We start from the raw sequence: 20,168 nt of genomic DNA, 5'->3' as shown, positions 1-20,168 counted from the left end.
GTGGTAGATTTTCGTATCAATGATCTCATTTTGGCATCTGTAGGGTTAAAGAACCTCTCAGATCTATAGGTCCTAGAGAAGGCGGTTTCTAAACTCCGCTGCTGCTTAGACTCATCCTATTTCCCTCCTCAGCAAACAGGAACTAGAGCACTAAAGGGCTTTTTTTTTTTTTTTTTTAAATTGGAACGTGTGTAGGGAGGGGGCATACTCTTGATGCCCACTTACAACCCTGAGCCTGACCCAGACTTGGGGGTCTCCGTGTGTTTTTTCTTCCCTCTCTCTCTCTCTCTTTTTTTCTATTATTTTGGCAGACTTTTTGGAATGTCTGGGAGCTAAGGGCTTTGCTTCATGGAGCAGAATTCTGAAGCAAGAGAAAGAGAAAGTTATAGACTAAACCACAGAAATGTAAACACGTCTACAGCTAAAATAACTCCACTTTCATTGAAAACACTCCTCCTTCACAATCAGACTTCTGTGTGCTATGGTCAATAAAACGGCATGTTAATAGCGACCAATTAATAGATTATGTTGCCCGGCCTTAAAAGTTGAGGGAGTTTTAATTATTATTTTTCAAATTAAAGGAGTGCTTATTTCGCTCCCTTCCCTTGGGGTTGCGGCGGGGGTGGTGGGGGGGCGCGACTTAGCTTTCTTTCTGGCTGTTTGCTGAAATTCTTGGCTGTTAAAAAGTTTGGAGAGGGAGAGACACGAGTAGTTTTCACTTGGTTGGAAGGGGAGAGCCTGCAAGGGAAGGGTCTGGGATGAATTCCTAGCTATCACGCTGGACAGTCGTGAAGGTGCCCGCGGGACATGGTCGAAGAGAGGCAGCACCCAGGTAAGCGCGGTTTTGAAGTCAGAATTCCTTTAAAAGCTGTAACATCTGGAGGGCTTCAGAGCCGCCGGACCGGAGGAGCCAAACCTCGCGCGCGGCTCCCCCTTTCGGAGGCGGCGTCTTGGGGACACCCTGCTGCCGAGGGCTGCTGTCCCTGCGTCTGTCGGGCCCGCCCGGCGGTCTCCCGGACGGCTCGGCATCCTAGCGGCTGCGCCCCGCGCCTCCGGAGCCCCTCCACCCTGGCCCCAGGCTCTCAGGACGCGCACCGGGTAGTGACTCCAGGTGTGACCGAAGCCGGTGGCACCCGGCATCGCCGTCTCTTAATTTGAGGGCGTTTATGTCAATTCTCAGCAGCATCCGTGGCAGCCCCAGAGGTCATTTTCACCTTCTTCCGACACAACCGGTTTGAACTTTTATTATTTGTAATGTGTGTAACGGTTGAGGCGGGGGAAAAAAATCACTTCTAAGTTCCGAGGAGGAAGCACTTCCGCGGCATCTCCCACCGCTCGGCCCTCGCCTGCCCCAGCCTGTGCTCGGCTTCTCGCTCCTCTCCGCTCCTGGACGCGCGTCCTGGTTCTCCTCCCGCCGCCGCCCGGGCCGGGACTCTGGCTCTCCGGTCCCAGGCTCCGCTCCTCCCCTTTCTCCCCCTCCTCCTCGCCGTCCTCCTCCTCTTCCTCCTCGGAGCCGCCCGCCGCGTCCCCAAAGCCCGGCAGTGTCCGGACCTGCCCACGCCGCCGCGCTCCTTGGCCCCAGGGCGCGCCCCCCGGACACGCGCGCTGGGCTACCCACGCGCCCCCTGGACACGCGCGCGCGCCGCGTCCACGCGCCCCCCGGACGCGCACGCACAGAATCCACGAGCCCCTGGACACGCGCGCGGGCGCGGATACTCAGGCGCACCTGGACACGCGCGCTCGCGCCCCGCGCGCCCCCCCCGCCCCCGCCCCGCCCCGCCCCGCCCCCGGCGCGCACTCCCGGATCTGGAGCCGCGCGTCGGGGCGGCAGCCGTGCTCGGCGATTGGCGGGAGCCGGGGCCTCCGGGAGGCCGGCGCCCACACCATGGGCTGAGCCCGGCGGCGCCCAGGGACTCAGTGCCGCCCGGCTCGGCGGCGGCCCCAGTCAGGCACGCGCGTCGGCACACGCGGGCGCGGACACGCGCGGACACCCACGTGCGCAGCGCGCCCTCCCCCGACGGCGGCGCTCGCTTCTCGGTAAGTCCCGCGCCCCGCGCGTCTTGCCCGGCTCCCGCGGCGGGGACGGTGGCGGCCGGGTGACCCAGCTCTTCCGACGGCGCCGGGACGGATGGGGTGTGTGACGCCGGGAGGGCCGGTCCGTCGTTGCCCGGGTCCTGGGGAGGCGCGCGCGCCCCGGCTACCCGCGAGGGCTGGGGAAGCCGAGCGCGGGAGCTTCGTCTGGGCTCTCAGCGAGCGATGATTTGTTGTTGTCTGGAGTGGAAATAAGGCTTGAATGAAAGCCCACGCTCTGCTGAGAGTCGATACCAGGTGTGGGCTTGGCTGTCGCTGCCCGTTCAGTCCTTCCGTGGGTGGAATCGCCCTCCGACGGCATCCTCACCGCGCTCTCCCGGACCTCAGCTTCCTCTCTTTTCTCTGCATCTCTGTCTTTTCCCCTTCTGACACCTCGGCCTGCAGCTGTTACGTTTATGTGCCCCCCCGTTTACCGCTTACTGGGGACACTTGGCATATTTAAAAATTATACGTGTATCTCTCAGCAAGCCTTGTTGGTTTCTGTCTGAAATACGACGTCCTTGGACCACAGCTATATGTTGTCTAGGTATTTTACAAAAGGTACCACGTAGAATTATTTTTAACATTTTAAAGGATTTAGATGCTATTGTTAACAGCAGACTACACTGCCTCATAAATGGATAAACAGTTTTAATGCAGGTGTGAATGTAATGCACTTCTTCGTTAGGATGATGGTAGTTTCGTTATCCTTTCCAAAGAAACGTATTCCTAAGTGCCACAGCTTTCCCACCATGCGTGTTTCTGGAGCTTCTGTAGTTCAGAAAACTTTCAGTGTGACTTAAACAATTTTAGTCTTTCCCTAGTGACATACACGGGGCATAGAGGTTATTTATTTTTTTCAGCATTTTCAGTTCTCTGCAAATAGCTTAGAGCCCTTGACCGGCCTCAGCTACCCTCACCTTATCACCGGGAGGACTGTCACAGTCCTGGGGTTAACCCTTGCTGTGCTGGCTGCACCTCGCACTGGCTCTCTCAGTGGGAAGAGTGAGCAATAGAAGTTGTATGAAAACCCTAGCCAGATGAATTAATTCATCGTATGTCAAATTATGAATGAGCTAACCATGCCATTGAAATGGCAGTTCTAGGGGAAACAGGATGAGCTGTGCAAACCTGTGGCTACTACTGCAAAGTTTTCTAATTCTGAAGAAAGGCTTTGTTGAGTGCTAGACACATCACAGATCCTCTCGTGGTCTGGTAACCCAGGCTTCCATTTGAATCAATAACTTGCATAGTACACTAAACTAGCAAACGGGTTTTATGTCTCTTTGAATTATTTGTTTAAGGATATATAATTCCAGCTACACTTAAAATGTTGGTTTCCCTTCTATCACTGTATAGTTATTTTCCTGTTAAAAATGAGGGGTAGCATTGTGATATGTTGTTTTCCATGTATCTATTCTCTTATGATGAGTTCTTGGTTATTTAGTCTAAAGTGCCTTCTTTAGGTAAATTTTTGAAAATTCTTGGTTGCCATTTGATTATGTAATGGGGCTGCATGTACACGTCTTTATAAGCTTTGCCCCCGGCCACTTCTTAGGTTTTGTTTTGGTATTAAGAATCTTATTGCGTTTCTAATCTCATAAGATCAGCTCATTTATTTGTGGTAGAGGCTGAGACCCCAGTGGGGTGCCAGATATATAAATAAGAAGTAAAGCCTGTTTGAAAGATGTCAACTTTGATTTTGAACTTAAGTACTATTCTAAAATTTTATGCATTGTGCATATATGGAATATATCATATTTTATAAGTAGGTAATGGGAGACTTTCAACTTTTTTTCTAACATTAATATCAGGTCTAGTTTTTCCTTGTTACCTGTCCTTAAACACAACAAAAATAAATAAAAGGAGGATTTGTTTCTTCACAAGACAGAGGAACTAATGTTCCAAAGATCTTTTCCTATTCCCCAGTGAAAAACTGGAGCAGGTCAGTGTCAATCATATGATACGGAGGGTGGGGAGACAGTGTCATGTTGAATAAATGTTGGTGCCGCCTGCTCTTTCATAGAGCTCGGTTCAGGAAGTGTCGACAGAGAGATACCCCCCCTTCTAAGGAGGCTGCTGGGGCCTAGGACCTGAGATGTGGTCCCTGTAACTGAGATCAGAAGGAAGTCATTATGAGCAGAGTCCTGGCCTTGTGGCGCTGAGAGGCAGGTTTGTGTTTCAAGTGGGTGCTGGTCTCTCTAAACGCAGGTCTCTTTCCACCTCCTGGCTTGGTCACCCTTTGCATCTCAGGGCCAAGATTTTCCAGGCGAGGAGGAGAATTCCATTTTCTTTCCCCAAAGGGTAAGGACACGTGGGCATTCCCAGGATATATCATCCTTTAAAATACAACTTTTCTTTTATCATATGCCTGTACCTTGAATTTGAAACTCTTCAAACCTTTGGAGTTGCAAAGGTTCAAGTGTTTTGGGATATAAGAGGGATTCAAGTGTTTTGGACATGGTTGCAGCAGATTTTGATACCTGGTGGAAGCAGTGGGTGTTCGAGTTTGGTAACCGTGTCTGTTAAAGTCCCTGGGGGGACTTTGAAAGTCCCTGAAGTAGCTGGTGACCCTTAGCCATGAGGTCTCCTAGATTTCCCTGTATTGTTGACGTCATGAGGGCATCCTCCTTGGTCCTGTTTGTGCCCTCACTCGGCTCAGGAGCAGTTCATTGGCTGGACATTGTGCATGGTCAGTATACATCTTCTCACATTCATAGATTCAAGGCCGTCATTCTGTGGATAAAAACAACAGAAGTCTCCAGTGGTTGGGCTATCATCCACCCCAATTTTTCAAAATGACCAGGGGGAAATGTTGCCCTCTTAACTTTTTACCTTTTTTACTTTCAAACATTTGAGTATTTAAAAGAGAGAGGATTTGGTGCTTTGCTTTGGCAGCACTGCAGATCCAGTGAAGGTAGTGAAGTGATCTAAAGGCAAGTGGTCTAAAATTACTTTGCTAAATTTAAGTGTAAGTGAGATGTCGACAGCACCAAGTAATTAAAGGGTGCACCTAAAAATGGAATGCTGGGTCTGAGTTTTAGATTTAAAGTAACTTTTAAGTTCTTCTATTTTGACAGTGGCATGTCATCATCTGGAAGACCCTGATTGCGTATGAGAAACCGTAATTTAACAATGAAAGTAGGGGGTTCAGTTACCTTCACTCGGTGCATGGTCAGAAGCCTGAGCAAAGGAAGTTGAGTTCTGTGCCTTTTTTTTTTTTTCTGTTTCAGAATGACCGTGAGTGAAGCTGGAAATATCCTTAAAGTGTGTAAAATAGACCTTTTGAGTTAATTTATCACCTCTGAAAATCATAACCCTGGAGAAGTTGATGGGAGATCTGATCTAGCATAAACCATTAGCATGTCTAAGGGCTTTGAAAAACCAAGTGTTGTAGCTGCTTCCCGTTTGAGCATACCATCTAATTTTGAACTGTTTTAGTGGGAATGAGATGTTCACACGTCGGTGTCTCACATGGGATTCCTTATAGTGCTACTGTTATTTCAATAACTGTTCCCCCAGGAAAACCTACTCTGGGACAGAAAAGCAGCCTTCTGATAGGAAGGAAAACATAAATCATAAAAAAGAAAAAAAGAAAACATAAAGAATGGTTAAAAGAAAAAAAAAAAAAGGGAAAAGAAAAACAGGCACATTTACGGTGATTTTTCAAAACCAAGAAACCCTTACTTTCGCTTGATGAAGGGCTTGGCAGAGGTTCCCAAACCTTCATTTAAAAGCGAAGAAGGGTGTTTGCCCCGCAGTCTGAGTGCAGGGATGAACCCGCCTTGTCGTATTTCCACCGAATGGTTCTCCGTTCCCGGTGGGGAGATTCGTTCTCTCCGTGACGGAGTGGAAATGTGGGTTATGGATTTTTGGGAGCTTTACAAAAGTAGTCAAGCTGGGAAGTAAAAGACGTGTGTGCACATTTTTCTTGTGCTCCGGGCTGGGAGGTTTGTGTTGCCACCTTTGGGGCAGGAGCACTTTTGTGAACAGTCGTCAGCAGCCTTGTGGAGGTGGATTCGGGCTGTGGGCTGTGCCTTTCTGCGTGAACTGAGCTGCATGTCAGGCTATGTGTCTTCTGAACCGTGGGGCAAACCCAGGATCTTATAGTGTCTGTTAACGACCTGTTGCCTTCATGGAATCGATGGATTGGATCAGGCAATGGAAAAGCGCTGTTCCCTTCCCTCTGTGCTGCCCCTGCTTGGCGTTCTGCGCCTGCTGAAGCCAGTAGGATTCTCAGGCTTTTGAGAAGAGATTGAAAGAAGCTGTAATGAGGAGCCTGGAGGGAGGGAGGGGACCTTGGTGATACCTTGGGAGCCTGGGAGTCTTACATGGAACCTACCAAGAACTAAGCTAGATGTAAATAATATTTGAAGTCTGTGCTAGTAATGTGAAATGTTTGGAAACACAAACCATGCACACTTACCATCTCAACATAAAACCTGAAATTAAATATTAGAAAGTTGAGATTTCTTTTATTGGGAAACAAGGTAAAAAAGCATTTTGAAAGGATATCAATGGGTGACTTAGGAACATTTTAAGAAGACCTCGTTTGAAGAAGAATGGAGTCTCATTAAAATCACATGCAACCTCACAAAGCTGATGCGAGCCCTCTGCAGGATTTACAAATTTGAGTCTATGATTGCCTCAAATTCAAACATGTCTTGTGCAAGGCTGGCTCTTTTTGGAGTGCAAGTTACTGCAGCAAGAAGACAGAATAAGCAAAAATGGAGGAAAAAAAAATTTGCTTCTTCAGTATCCAAAAGTACTTCCTAGTCTGTTTGATCCTGGCAGGAAATTTTACTTCACTCCAGGGTTTTACAACAGAAATAATGACAATGAGGATCAGACCCAGGGAATATGGTGAGTCTTTTCTGGAGAAAGGGGTATTAGGTCTGCATATTACCTGTGTTTAGGTTCTGAAACTCCACCCCAAACCCTGCCATTCAAACAGAAAAGCGATTGTTGCTTGCTGCTTTCTGGGTCAAACAGAGAGGGTTTTAACAGCTGGAATGGGATCAGGTCTGAAAGCAGTTTATAATCCTATTTCATGATAGACTTCGAAGGATTTTTGCAGCTTTGTAAGACTTGTAAATATAGATGATTAAACAGAACACTCTTAAGAGCAGTTTCTCCTGTGTAATGTACACCCAAATTGAAAACTGGAGGTAAGTCCAGAAAATCACCCTATAAGCATGTAGAAGCCACAGTCAACTACCAGGAGGCAGAAAGGGGTTATGTCTGTGTAAAGGCTAAGATTGCATTTGCAGTTACGTTTTGCAATTATGTTTTTCTCTGCAAACGTGAAGTGCTATACCATGTTGAATTTTGTTTATTACATTTAAACAACCTGGAAACACATTTCCCCATCAGAATTTATTGATTACCTATTAAATGAGAGCACAGTCCTAAGAGATGGGAACGTGGATCACAGAGAGACTAAGACACTGGACATACCTACAGATTAGAAAAACAACTGCAAATGTAATGGAAAAGCCACAACATTCCAGAGCTCGCCTGTCCGCCGACTCTGGCTGCTGGTGTCCTGCCTGGGTTATTCTTTGCTCAACTAGTTGTACGGACAACATGCAAACAAAATTGTAGCCTCTTTCACTCCAAATAGCTAATGGCATTCACCCTGAACGCAGCATGCCTGGGATAAATGTCCACGGGTGGAAATTCACACAGGAAAGTCAGGGAGTGCTGAGAGGGCAGAGGCGTGTTCGAGGTCAGATTTGACCTAGGCTTGGAAGGTTCAGGATTCTGGCAGAGGAGGGGCATTCTGAGTCACGGCAAGGCAGGTGCCAGGAAGAGAGGAGGCGGGCAGGCTGACCTTTCAGTGCACAGCCCTGTGGGGAAGCCTCAGGTCAGGCCTTCAGGAGCTGAAATCTACGAAGGTGCATGCGCTGTGGAATCTAGAAGGGCGATGAAGGCTCAGGCCACATGTCTAGAGAGAGGTGGATGCACCGCCATAGAGACTAGAAAGGGGTGAGCGCACAGGCCGTGGGATCTAGAAAGGGGTGAGCGCACAGGCCGTGGGGTCTAGAAAGGGGTGGATGCACAGCCATAGAATCTAGAAAGGGGTGAATGCACAGGCCGTGGGGTCTAGAAAGGGGTGAACGCACAGGCTGTGGGTTCTAGAAAGGGGTGAATGCATAGGCCGTGGGATCTAGAAAGGGGTGAGCGCACAGGCCATGGGTGGGGTCTAGAAAGGGATGAACACACAGGCCGTGGGGTCTAGAAAGAGGTGGATGCACAGCCACAGAATCTAGAAAGGGGTGAACGCACAGGCCGTGGGTTCTAGAAAGGGGTGAGTGCACAGGCCGTGGGGTCTAGAAAGGGTGAACGCACAGGCCGTGGGTGGGATCTAGAAAGGGTGAGTGCATAGGCCGATGCCAGTGTTGGGTTCAGCAGAGCCGCCTGCTTGAATGAGACCAGTGTGACAGTGAGCCAGGGCGCTGGGCTCTGCAGTGTGGGGGGCAGTGGTCCCTAGGGGGTGCTCAGGTGCTCTGTGGGCCCCATCAGAGGCCACCCTCGCACCTGCTGTGGGTCAGTGCTGGGGAAGTTTGTATCTCGTCCACAGGTCCTTCTCTCTCACAGCCTTTGGGGAGAGCTTCGTTTTTCGTCTCAGCTTCAGGAGCAGCTGTGTGAGTTGGGTGCCGGCCAGCGTGGAGGCCTGCGTGTGCCCAGCTCCGGCCTGGGTGCAGGACCCCGTGGCCTGCGTGGTGGACAGCTGAGTTCTGAGCAACTCCTCCTGTTCTTTCCCTTGGTTCCCTTTAGTCTCAGCTCTGCTGTTTACTTAGCATCTACTTCAGAATTTAAAGCAAAACAAAACAAATCCTTGTCATATCATGTGTATCCTTGTGGATCGCTTTCAGTCCTTCTACAGGACAGGGTAGGGTATAAATAAAATAGTAAACTAATCCCCATCATTAGAGTCAGACAAAAAGTAATCTCGACCATGCCAGAGGAAGATCAGAAAACACTTCCCAAAGGTCGGGCTGCACCAGGGCAGATCATAGCTCTGGTGGGCCGGATGGGGGTGAGGGCCTCCCGCCCCCATCATGGGCGGCTGCCTGGGGCCACCCCAGGCTTGGGGTGTGGGACGTGCCATCTGGGAACTGGGTGACACCTTGGTGGGTGCTGGAAAGGCCCGACCTCTGGCATTGGAAGGACTGATATAAACGCCTCTGGCAGGAACCCAAGTGTGAATTAAAAGGTAGCGAGTGGGGCTTCCCAGGTGGCCCAGTGGTTGAGCATCTGCCTGCCAGTGCAGGGGACACCAGGTTGATCCCGGGTCTGGGGAGGATCCCACCTGCTGCTGAGGAACTCAGCCCAAGAGCCTCAGCTCCTGAGCCCGAGCCCACGTGCTGTGACACCACGCGCCGTGACAACCACGCGCCGTGACAATCACATGCTGTGACACCATGCGCTGTGACACCACGCGCTGCAACCACGCGCCCCCCAGAGCCTGTGCTCTGCAGCCAGAGATGCCGCCGCAGTGAGCAGCCCACGCGCTGCTGTGAAGAGTAGCTCCTGCTCACTGCATCGAGAGAACCTGTGTGCAGCAACCAGTGCAACCAAAAATAAATAAATCTTAAAAACAACAAAAAGAAGTAGGGAATAAAGGAATCCTGCCAAAGGGGAGGGAGATGTGATGTTTGTTTGGAGCATGCTCGCTGACCTGGACTGCCCACCAGATGGTGCAGACGTGGGAGCCCTGTTGCTCTGGGGTGTCCTCACCACGGCTCTGTGAGGGCGGGGGCTTTATTGACCCCATCTTCCAGAGTAGCAGAGTGAGGCTTCCGAGTGATCGGCGTGGCCAGAGTTACCCAGATGGTCAGAGCCAAGGCAGAGGCAGAACACAGCTGGGGGATCGGCTTTGGATCTCCGGTGCCGCCAGGAGTTCTCTGGGTCAGAGCAGAGGGTCCACTTCCAGAAGTGACGACGGGAAGCGGGCAGGTGACGTGGGGACTGGGAGGATGGGAGGTCAGAGGGTGCCGGGTGGGGGGAGTAGAACGCGAATCTCACGTGTAGCTTGTAGCTTTCAGCTTTCTAGTGGCCACGTTACAAAAGGAAAAAGAGACAGATGAAATTCATTCTAATAATCTCTTTTATGTAATGCGCTGTGTCCAAAATATTATCACTTCAAGTGTCATTTATATAAAAATGTGGATGAACTCTTTTACTTTTTTACCTATATTAAATTTCAAAATCTGATGTGTCGTTTACACAGGTGTTTAGTTACATAGGTGGTTTAGTTGCTCAGTCGTATCCGACTATTTTTTGACCCCCCCATGGACTGTAGCCCGCCAAGCTCCTCTGTCCATGGGGATTTCCTGGGCAAGAATGTTGGGTTACCATGTCCTTCTCCAGGGGATCTTCCCGACCCAAGGATCAAACCTGCGTCTCCTGCATCTCCTGCTTTGCGGGCTGTCTCTTTCCCCACTGAGCCACCAGGGAAGCCCAGTTTACATACAGCACATCTCAGTTTTGGACTGGCCGTGTGTCACATACCTAATAGCCACACGAGTGGCTCCTGAATTGGACTGTGCAGGTTGGGAATATTCAGCAGCGGAATTCAGATTTAATATAATTAGTGGCCGTGAAGTCTATTATATAACTTGATCACAGGAATAGAATTTTTGTGACTTGATGTCCCTCTTGGCAGTATTATCCAGTACCTCATGCTGGAGCCAGAAATGATAGCAGTTAAAAAGGGAACATTAGCATGGTATGTACAGCATCAGATCTGCAGTTTTCAAGTTGGAGGGATCACGAATATATGATTTCTTGTCAACTCGCTTCATGGTTTTCAAAGCCAAAACCAAATATCTGCTTTCACACTGAAACTTTGTATGCCCGGTGATGCATAGTTTTTGTTAGAATCGTCTTCTGACAACCTCAGGTGTAAACATCTTGAGTATTCCCTGTTTAATGCTGATGTCGACAGATGACATATGTCATTTTTTTGCACGCGGACAGTGTGTTGAGAATAATGCTATTGGTCATTTTGAGGAACAGCATTCATGAGGTGCTGGAGCCCCAGAGAAAGAAAGGATAACCGTCAGATGGATTGCTACGGAATTAGCTCCCAAGACCACATGTTCGTTCACGGGTTCCATGAAGGCAGGGCACATCCAGCGCAGACCTTTCTGTGGTGCTGAGCACTGAGTTTCACGGCACGTCTTACAAAGTCAGTCGCCTCGCTCGCATGCTGCTTCTGATTACCGATGTACCTTGTGTAATGTAGTCGTGGAGCAACTCAGCCCTTTTACCGTGTGAATGGTTTTGTTGTTGTTCCGTTGCTTAGGCGTGTCCAACTCTGAGACCCCATGGACTGCAGCACGCCAGCCTCTCCTGCCCTTCACTGTCTCCCAGAGTTTCCCCTGAATGAGAGGTTTGTGTAGGATTCAGGACCTGCTCTGGGTAGTTCTGTGCTCATCCCCACCCGAGCTGGAGGGAACGTCCTTCCCTTGTTCTGGTTTGTTTTCCTCATGGGCGGTGCTTACCGCAAACTTAGCAAGACTGCGTTAAATAAAATGCGTGCCTTTTCTCAACTCTAATTTGCTGCACAGAATCTTAACGCCTAATTCAGGGCAACTGAACACAGAGAGAAAGGATATTGCGATTTATTAAAAGGAAAAAAAAGAGCCAGAAAACACACAACTCCCAAACAGGGCTTTGTGTGCTGGTCTGCATGTGACGAATCTCTTATTGTCCGATGCTTCATTTTGGATCGGCCGAGAAGGATAAGTCAGAACATGAGGATGTTTGTGGTCTGTGAGGCGTGTGGTGGGGCTCAGTGCTTTCAAAGGCGGGCAACACGTTTAAACCTTGTAGCTCAGTCCTGATTCATTTGACCCGGAGCATCAGCTGCCAGGGGAGAGGCCGTCGGGGTACCTGCAGTTCTGTTCCGAGACCTACTGCACGTCCACTGGATGCCCTGCGGGTAGCTCCACACTCTTTTCCCCCACGGGAGTGCAAATTCAATTTTAAAGTCTCAATTGTATTTGAGAAGTCTGAAGCACATTAAGCCTTCTTAAATAATTCACTCGGGGTTACGTTCAGTGAACATGTGTAAATATGAGAACGTGCGAGGCAAGTGGTCTAAACACAGAGGGAATGTGAGACCACAGTGATGGGAGCCACGTGTGCGTAAGCCCTCGGAGGAAAAACCGTGTCATCGCTGGCACCCCGCGCCTCCGACGGGCAACGTGGCTCGGAAGGGGAGATTGAAGTCCGGTTACTTCTACCTGGGATCCTCACAGTTTACTGCTTCTTGAGTAAGACCCTGGAGACAAACTCCTGAATGACTGATCGCTCATGGTGGCAGCTCTGGGCTGGGGCACAGAGCAGGTGATGGGGTCCCCTACCCCAGCCCCATATGGATCCCCCACCGGCTTCTCCAGCTGGGTGTTTGCGGGTGTGCGATGGCTGAAGTGTGCTCTTGCAAACTGCTCTGTTTAGTCAAACTTGGATTGAGCGTGTCAGCTGTGGAGGTTCTTTTTCCCCTTTCCAGGCTAAACAGCTATCATGGGCTATAGGGATGTGTGGGCGGGTTCAATGACAGGACCCGTCTCACCCAGCAGAGTCACCTTGTAAAGGCATTGCTAAGCGTTTCCATGTCCCGGTGACCTCTGCACTCACAGATCGCCCGTCTCTGCCACCAGAGCCCCTGTCGCTCCTGCAAGGGGTCTTATTTCCTTAAGTGCCCAGACAGCATGGCTTTGAAGGTCAATGTCAGCAAAGTGTCACCTGCAGTGAGCACTCACAGGGGCTAACAGAACCACGCCAGCGAGTCTAATGAAACCAGGCTGCAGAAGTGGGGCGATGTTGGAATATCCTGCCCCTGATTGCTGTCCCGTGTCTGGTTTTCATGGAAATTTGTGTCTGGGAATGAGGGGGAATCGGAATGGATTTGCTGGAGGCAGGTGCCTGCGTTCTTTGGCCATGGCCGTCAGGACTCTGGTCCAGGATCTCCGAGGAGGGGAGGGAGTCAGAGCCACTGGAGATTCGATGAGCACTGTGCAATCTTTTTAAGACACGGAGGGTTTTCACGGACTTCCTGATGTTTGAAAATTATTCATAAAAGTCTGCCCCAGTCCGGGAGTTTTGAGGCAGAAAACATTCCCCACTTACTGTTTGTTCTCCATAAATTTACACTTTGAGGTCATCGCAGAGTTCCTTCTGTATTCTGTGATGCTGGTGTATGTAATCTTCGAGATTGTGAGTAAAAAGGACTCTCTTTCTCTCTCCAGCCAGGGCACAGCCAGTTTAGGTCAGAAAATCATGCCGCATTGGGGTTGGCCCTGTTAGACATATAGGGTACCTCTCCAAAAGGCTAGGAATAAACTCTGACCCAACCAACCCAGGTGAAAGAAGATTCAACAAGTGGAAATGAGGATGAGAATTTGTTACATGGCCCTGGCAAAGGAAGCAGGATTAAACGCTGTTTCTAAGCTTTTGCTCCAAGCAAGTAAAAATAAGAATCGCACATCTTGTATTTGAGAAAGTTGAATGTATTCTTTCTTTTGGGAATAAGCAAGATTCTTAGTAGACTAAGGCAGGAAGACGTTGTTTGCTATATTGAATACTTAATACAGAATGAAAAGATACTCTGGGAGATCTTTATAGTTTGTAGACATTGAAAAATAATAGGTCATTGTTTTCAAACAAATACAGTCATCTGCTTCATTTGCATCAGAGTATGAGGTCTTTGTTTCTTTCCATTTCTATATTTTGGTTAGTCTTTGGTTTTGTTTCTTGTGCTCAATACCCACCGGCTTCTAAAACGTAAGAGGAGACATAAGAGGAGACCTGTAGGTGAATTGTTGCCTAGAGTATCTCCTTTGAAAAAGACCCTGCTGCCGGGAAGGATTGAGGGCAGGAGGAGAAGGGGACGACAGAGGACGAGATGGTTGGATGGCATCACCGACTCGATGGACATGAGTGTGAGCAAGCTCCGGGAGTTGGCGATGGACAGGGAGGCCTGGTGTGCTGTGGTCCATGGGGTGGAAAACAGTCGGACACGACTGAGCGACTGAACAGCAACAGCAGTGTAGTATAATTCTTTCAGTTTCCAATTTACAAAGAAATGATTTTGAGGACTCCTAAACAGACTGCAGTAAATGCAGACAGGATGTATTTATCACTGAAACACCTGTGCCAAATATATCAAGAAGTAACGAGGTTTTGTGATACAGTTAACCCTTTGGTTTAAATTAGTCTTTTTCAACCTTTTCTGAAGAGTCTTTCCAACCTTTTCAAGAACCTTTTCAAACAGTTTTCCCTCTAATCACTCCTCTCCCACATGAATATTTAATGCCCCGGATATATAGCATATTGGTTTAGGAATTTTACATTAGACATATACATGAATATGTGCATTTGCATGTATCTGTGCTTTATACATGAAAGAGTGAGATATTTTTTTCATCCTTCAAGAACAGATTTTAGCCCCTTTGGGAACACATGGCTTCACTTTGAGAGGTGCTGATTGTTTAAGAGAAAAGAGGACAGATACTAGTCCACAGAGTTAGAAAGGACTGGAAGAGGGGAGCCACTCGGGAGAGTCAGGACGTTATGCTGGGGGATTGTGTGAGCCCTTGAGTCCACAGTAGCCTGAAACTCACGGTAGTAAAGCAAAGGCAACTTTTAATTGTATTTTTTATTGAAGTATGTAGTTGATTTACAATGTTGTGTTAATTTCAAGCAAAGGCAGTCGGCAGCTCCAAGGGCTTCATTGACCTTGTGCTGCTACTGCTGACCATATACTCTCTGCAGGAGAACAGGTGGTGGGGTGTTTATCAGACTTAGGGTGTGTGTGATCAGTGGGTCTGCAGAAACTCATGAGTTGCAAAAGCAAGACCCCCAGGAATAGGGATCCTAAGACCTCCTAGAGGCCAGGAGCCCTTTTCGTGTAGCCTCTACCTCCCCATCTGGGCAGGGTCAGCCCCGCTTGGCTTCTGCAGACAGCACGTCCCCGTCGTCATGAATGTAGAAACAGAGGTCGTGCGCCCGATGGATACAGCTGGATCCCATTGGCACTAACGTTGTTTCCCCTCCAGTAAAAATGGAAATATATTAAACAACAAACAACCCCAAAGACACTCTGAGCTGAAACCAAAAATCAATCAGAAAGAGAAAAACACTTGGGTTGGTGTCAAGAGAAACAAACCCACGCCAGCACAGACTTTTATGAAAATGGTCACCGAATAGTATTTCCATGAACAGGCAGCTGACTCAGAGGTGGAGGGTGAGTGTTCTGAGCACTGTCTGAGCGGCCCGCCCACGCCTGGAGCTGACGGGACGCTTACTCGAAGGGACCCAGGGATGCCGAAAATAGGAAAAACTGCACGAAGGAAAAAGAAAAAAAAAAACAGATTCTTAGGAAGGGAGGGGTGGGCATGCTGTGAAACCAGAGGGGTTTGGGAAGAAGCTCAGAGTGTGTTTGAGTTTCCCCTCGTTACCAGCAGTCCTGACAGATCTCTGGTTCTCAAAGCCAGTGCAAGTATCCAGCATCCCTTCTCCTCTAGAAAAAAATCACACGATGAATACATCTCTGTGAGAGCAGAAGGCCCAAAGGTGAAGTTTTGTTTTTTCTTCAGCTAAGACAGTTTGAAAGAGACAGTTCATTGTACATGTTACATTCGGCCACGACTGAGAACAGAACTGGTCTATCCAGGGCAGAGGACCCAGAGGGACCGTTCTGATGCGAGAAGGTGGATCTCTCAAAGGGGTCGAGGCAATCAGCCTAGCCATCGATGTTTCAGATCCAGCGAGACATATCTAGATGGCAGGCTTACTGTCCAGCACTCTGTCCCCGCGTCCCTGGCCTCTGGTTCCTCTTGTTTCTGCTCCTGTGGCTTCCCTGGGTGCGCAGGGCTCCTGGGACCCCTCCCTGCCTCATCTTCTGTCTTCGGAGCTTCAGCCCGTGCTCTCGCTTCCTTCACTTTGCTCTCGAGGCGCGGAGGTGTCTCAGAAGATGGTGCTAGGGCCAGGAGGAGGCGAGGTGGTTTCCAGTGCTTCCCTCCAGCTCGTGGTATTCGGAGGAGTCATGGTATTTTCTGGGAGTTTGCTTCTTCCTGGAACATGGCTGGGAGATTTGCTTCCGTTGAGATAGGAGGTCCGGGTGGTCCTGGGCCTCTCCGACCCCTTGACGTGATGCAGAGCCTGGCTGTTCCTTCTACCCCGCCTCTGATGCTGTCTGTGCTGTGCATTTGGAAGGTAGAAGGTGCGCTTCCGTGGATTCTTTCTGTCTCTGTTGTCTGCATTTTAAGAGATGCTTCACTCCAAGCTTCCCTTCCGTAGTGGCTCAGATGCTAAAGAATCTGCCTGCAATGCAGGAGACCCGGGTTCAATCCCTGGCTGGGGAAGATCCCCTGGAGAAGGAAATGGTAACCTCCTCCCGTATTCTTGCCTGGAGAAACCCATGGACAGAGGAGCCTGGTGGGCTACAGACTAAGAAGTCACAAAAAGTGGGACATGACTGAGTGACTAACACTTTCACTTTAACTCCAAGCAGGGCTTCCCAGGTGGCCCTAGTGTTAAAGAACCCACCTGCCAAGGTAGGAGACATAAGAGCTGCTGCTGCTGCTGCTGCTAAGTCGCTTCAGTCGTGTCCGACTCTGTGCGACCCCAGAGACGGCAGCCCACCTGGCTCTGCCGTCCCTGGGATTCTCCAGGCAAGAACACTGGAGTGGGTTGCCATTTCCTTCTCCAATGCATGAAAGTGAAAAGTGAAAGTGAAGTTGCTCAGTCGTGTCCAACTCTTAGCGACCCCATGGACTGCAGCCTACCAGGCTCCTCCGTCCATGGGATGTTCCAGGCAAGAGTACTGGAGTGGGTTGCCATTCCCTTCCGGTTCAATCCCTGGGTTGGGAAGATCCCCTGGAGGAGGGCATGGCAACCCACTCCAGTATTCTTGCCTGGTGAATCCCATGCTCAGAGGAGCCTGGTGGGCTGCAGTCCATGGGGTCACAAAGAGTTGGATGTGACTGAAGCAACTTAGGGTAGCATAGCATAACTCCTAGCAAGTAGGATTTAGTTACCAAAGCCCCCTCTCCTTGGCGTTCCTCCTTCTCTTCTTTACATGGGACTTCTGTTTAATTCCTTACAGATAAGCGTTAGCTTGAGTCAGCAGTGATCCACAGTTAGAATTTTGAAAGCCAAGCATGAGAACTGACCAAATGCTGTGTTGTGGTTGCATGAAGACCAGATGTGGGAGTTGATGAATCTGTGCCCTTTAAAATCACCCAGAATGGCTCTCCAGACTGTGACTGCTCTCACAGTGCATGCTGTGGCAAAATATCATTATTTTATAATCATCATATCATATCATATCATATATGATATATCATATCATTTTATAATGATCACATCAATCAAAATATCATATCATTATTGACTTTTTTTAGGTAATAGGATCCGATTAGATGACATACCAGAATGTATGCCTATAAATGCTTACATTTCAAGCTCTCTACGCCATCTTCCTCAGCTAGAGTTGACACTTCATTTTGCCTTTCCTGGGAATTTCCTTTGAACTTAGTATTCGAGAGTGCTGACGTGAAACAGTCTCTGTGTGTGTGTGCATGTGCTAAGTCGCCTCAGTCGTATCCGACTCTTTGCAACCCCATGGAATGTAGCCCTCCAGGCTCCTCTGTCCATGGGATTCTCCAGGCCAGAATACTGGAGTGGGTTGCCACGCCCTCCTCCAGGGGATCTTCTCAAACCCAGGGATCGAACTCACGCCTCCTGCAACGAAGGTGGATTCTTTACAACTGAGCCACCAGGGAAGCCCACATATATATAAAATCTAGTACATGGATTTTATGCATACTGTATGTATGATCTATTGCATATATTATGGTGGTATGATAATCCTGTCAGTATGGTGATAACCCTTCACCCAGAGCCTAGAATCAGGATAAGCTGCCTCTTCTTAGACCACAGTCAGAGAAGTCCCTGGAGGACCCCAGTCTTACTGACTCTCAGTCTCTTGCCAGTTACTCAGGTAGAAAATGACCACGTTCAGCGTGATCTCCTTCTCCGGGGGTCCCTGTGGGCCGAGGGACCTGCAGCTCGTGTAGGCTGCACACCTCGACAGAAGCCTTCACGAGACCAGCGGAACCTGCGAAAGGCGCTTCTGACATTGGAGGGTTGAATCCCCTTGCGCCTAGGCGCTCAGTCGTGTCTGACTCCTTCCAGCTCTGCACTGTGGCCTTCCAGGCTCCTCGGTCCCTGGGATTGTCCAGGCAGGAATACTGCAGTGGCTTGCCATTTCTTCTCCTTGAGTCTCCTTTAAAAATATATGATTTAAAAATATATATATATTTATTATTATTTTATTTTTATTTTTGGCTTTGCCGGGTCTTCGTTGCCATGTGTGGTCTTTCTCTAGTTGCAGCACGAAGGCTTAGCTGCTCTGTGGCCCGTGGGGTCTTTTAGTTCCCTGGCCAGGGATCGGACCTGCGTCCTGTGCATCGGAAGGCAGATTCTCAACCACTGTACGCCAAGGAAGTCCCCAAATGTAAGATTTCTAAAAGCAAAGGTATCTTCCCATCATGTTTGTTGTAATACGTAGAAAAATCTTTTGAAAGGAAGTATTCCGCTGAGTATAAATAGCATCACACTGGATTGCAGGTCAGATGCCACCCTAATAAATGGAACCCCACTTTTCCCTGAAGTCAGAAAGATAGTCAGAACCCTTCTCTTTCCTCCCTACTTCATGCCTTGGCCTTGATTCAGGCTGGTGATCCAGAGTGGACCCGTAGGTGCTGACCAGAGTGTGTGGCTGGAAAGACCCTTCTAGGGAGTGCAGACAACTCCACTCGTGTTTGCTGAGCCAATGGGACAGAAAGAGAGAAAGGTGATGGAGTGTTGTGGTCACGCAGATGCCGGGGGACCCAGCCTCTGTCAGTGGCTGGTCTCTGGGTGCTGGACTGAGTCATCCCCTACAGGGGAGGGCTTGTTACCTCCATCGCCTGCCAATGTTCCAATCAAGGCCTTGGGGCGTTTCTTCTCCCAATGACTTGAAACCCCTCTGAACCCATGGATTTACATAAGCACACAATGTCATGATTCTCTACCTTGACCCAAAGTGGAACTGGGAACATTTTCAGATGATCCTGCCAGCACTGAAAACGGTTGAGTTGAATCTAGCCTTTGACCTCTTGAGTGTTGTTTTCCTGGGTTGTGCTATTTCAGGAGCATGTGTGTGCGCGAAGTCGCTTCAGTGGTATCCTTGTCTTTTTTTTTTAAATTTTAATTGGAGGCTAATTACTTAACAATATTGTGGTGGTTTTTGCCATGCATTCACATGAATCAGCCGTGGGTGTACATGTGTCCCCCATCCTGAAACCCCCTCCCACCTCCCTCCCCATCCCATCCCTCAGGGTCATCCCAGTGCACTGGCCCTGAGTGCCCTGTCTCTTCCATTGAACCTGGACTGGCAATCTGTTTCACATATGATAATATACATGTTTCAATGCTATTCTCTCAAATCATCCCACCCTCACCTTCTCCCACAGAGTGGTTTCCTCGTCTTTGCGACCCCGTAGACTGTAGCCCACCAGGCTCCTTGGTCCGTGGGGATTCTCCAGGTAAGGATCCTGGAGTGGGGTGCCATGCCCTCCTCCAGAGATCTTCCCCGACCCAAGGACTGAATCCTTGTCTCTTACATCTCCTGCATTGGCAGGCGGGTTCTTTATCCCTCCTGCCACCTGGGAAGCCCCATTTTTCAGGAGAGGGCTGGTCACTTTTGTTTTTGCAGAGCCACCTGAGTTTCTTTGTGGCCTGAACACCTGTTGTACCATAAGAAAGCATTTTGCCCCTTAAATAAAGGGACCAGAGACTACCGGACTCTTGGCTCTGGGATGTGTCGGGGTTAGAACTGCTGCCTAGCTCTGTGTCTCCCTGCAGGCTTGCAGGTTCAGGGACTGTTGGGTGGGAGGCTCGTGGAGTGCATGCGTGCTCACTAGGTATGTCCAGAAAGATGTTTTTGTTTCCCACTTGGGGTTTTATCCCTGAGACTGCCAATTAAACCATCCCATAAATCCTCCGATATAGGTAGTAAAACCTAATTTTAGATTTCC

General features: G+C 49.2%; 1 protein-coding gene across 2 annotated transcripts in view; it reads left to right on the top strand.

Annotated features, from left to right (window-relative positions):
• Positions 1-1,906: 1,906 nt before the first annotated feature.
• The window catches only part of ERG (ETS transcription factor ERG), a 314,770-nt gene continuing 296,508 nt past the window's right edge, over positions 1,907-20,168 (top strand). For both annotated transcript variants that reach the window (XM_070796912.1, XM_070796899.1), the window contains exon 1: positions 1,907-2,037. The gene's annotated coding sequence lies outside the window, so the exon portion shown is untranslated. The remainder of the gene's footprint in view (positions 2,038-20,168) is intronic.

The sequence above is a fragment of the Bos indicus genome, chromosome 1, assembly GCF_029378745.1.
Source record: "Bos indicus isolate NIAB-ARS_2022 breed Sahiwal x Tharparkar chromosome 1, NIAB-ARS_B.indTharparkar_mat_pri_1.0, whole genome shotgun sequence".
Taxonomy (NCBI): domain Eukaryota; kingdom Metazoa; phylum Chordata; class Mammalia; order Artiodactyla; family Bovidae; genus Bos; species Bos indicus.
The sequence above is the reverse complement of the archived record's forward strand: the minus strand, read 5'-3'. Positions and strand labels throughout refer to the sequence as shown.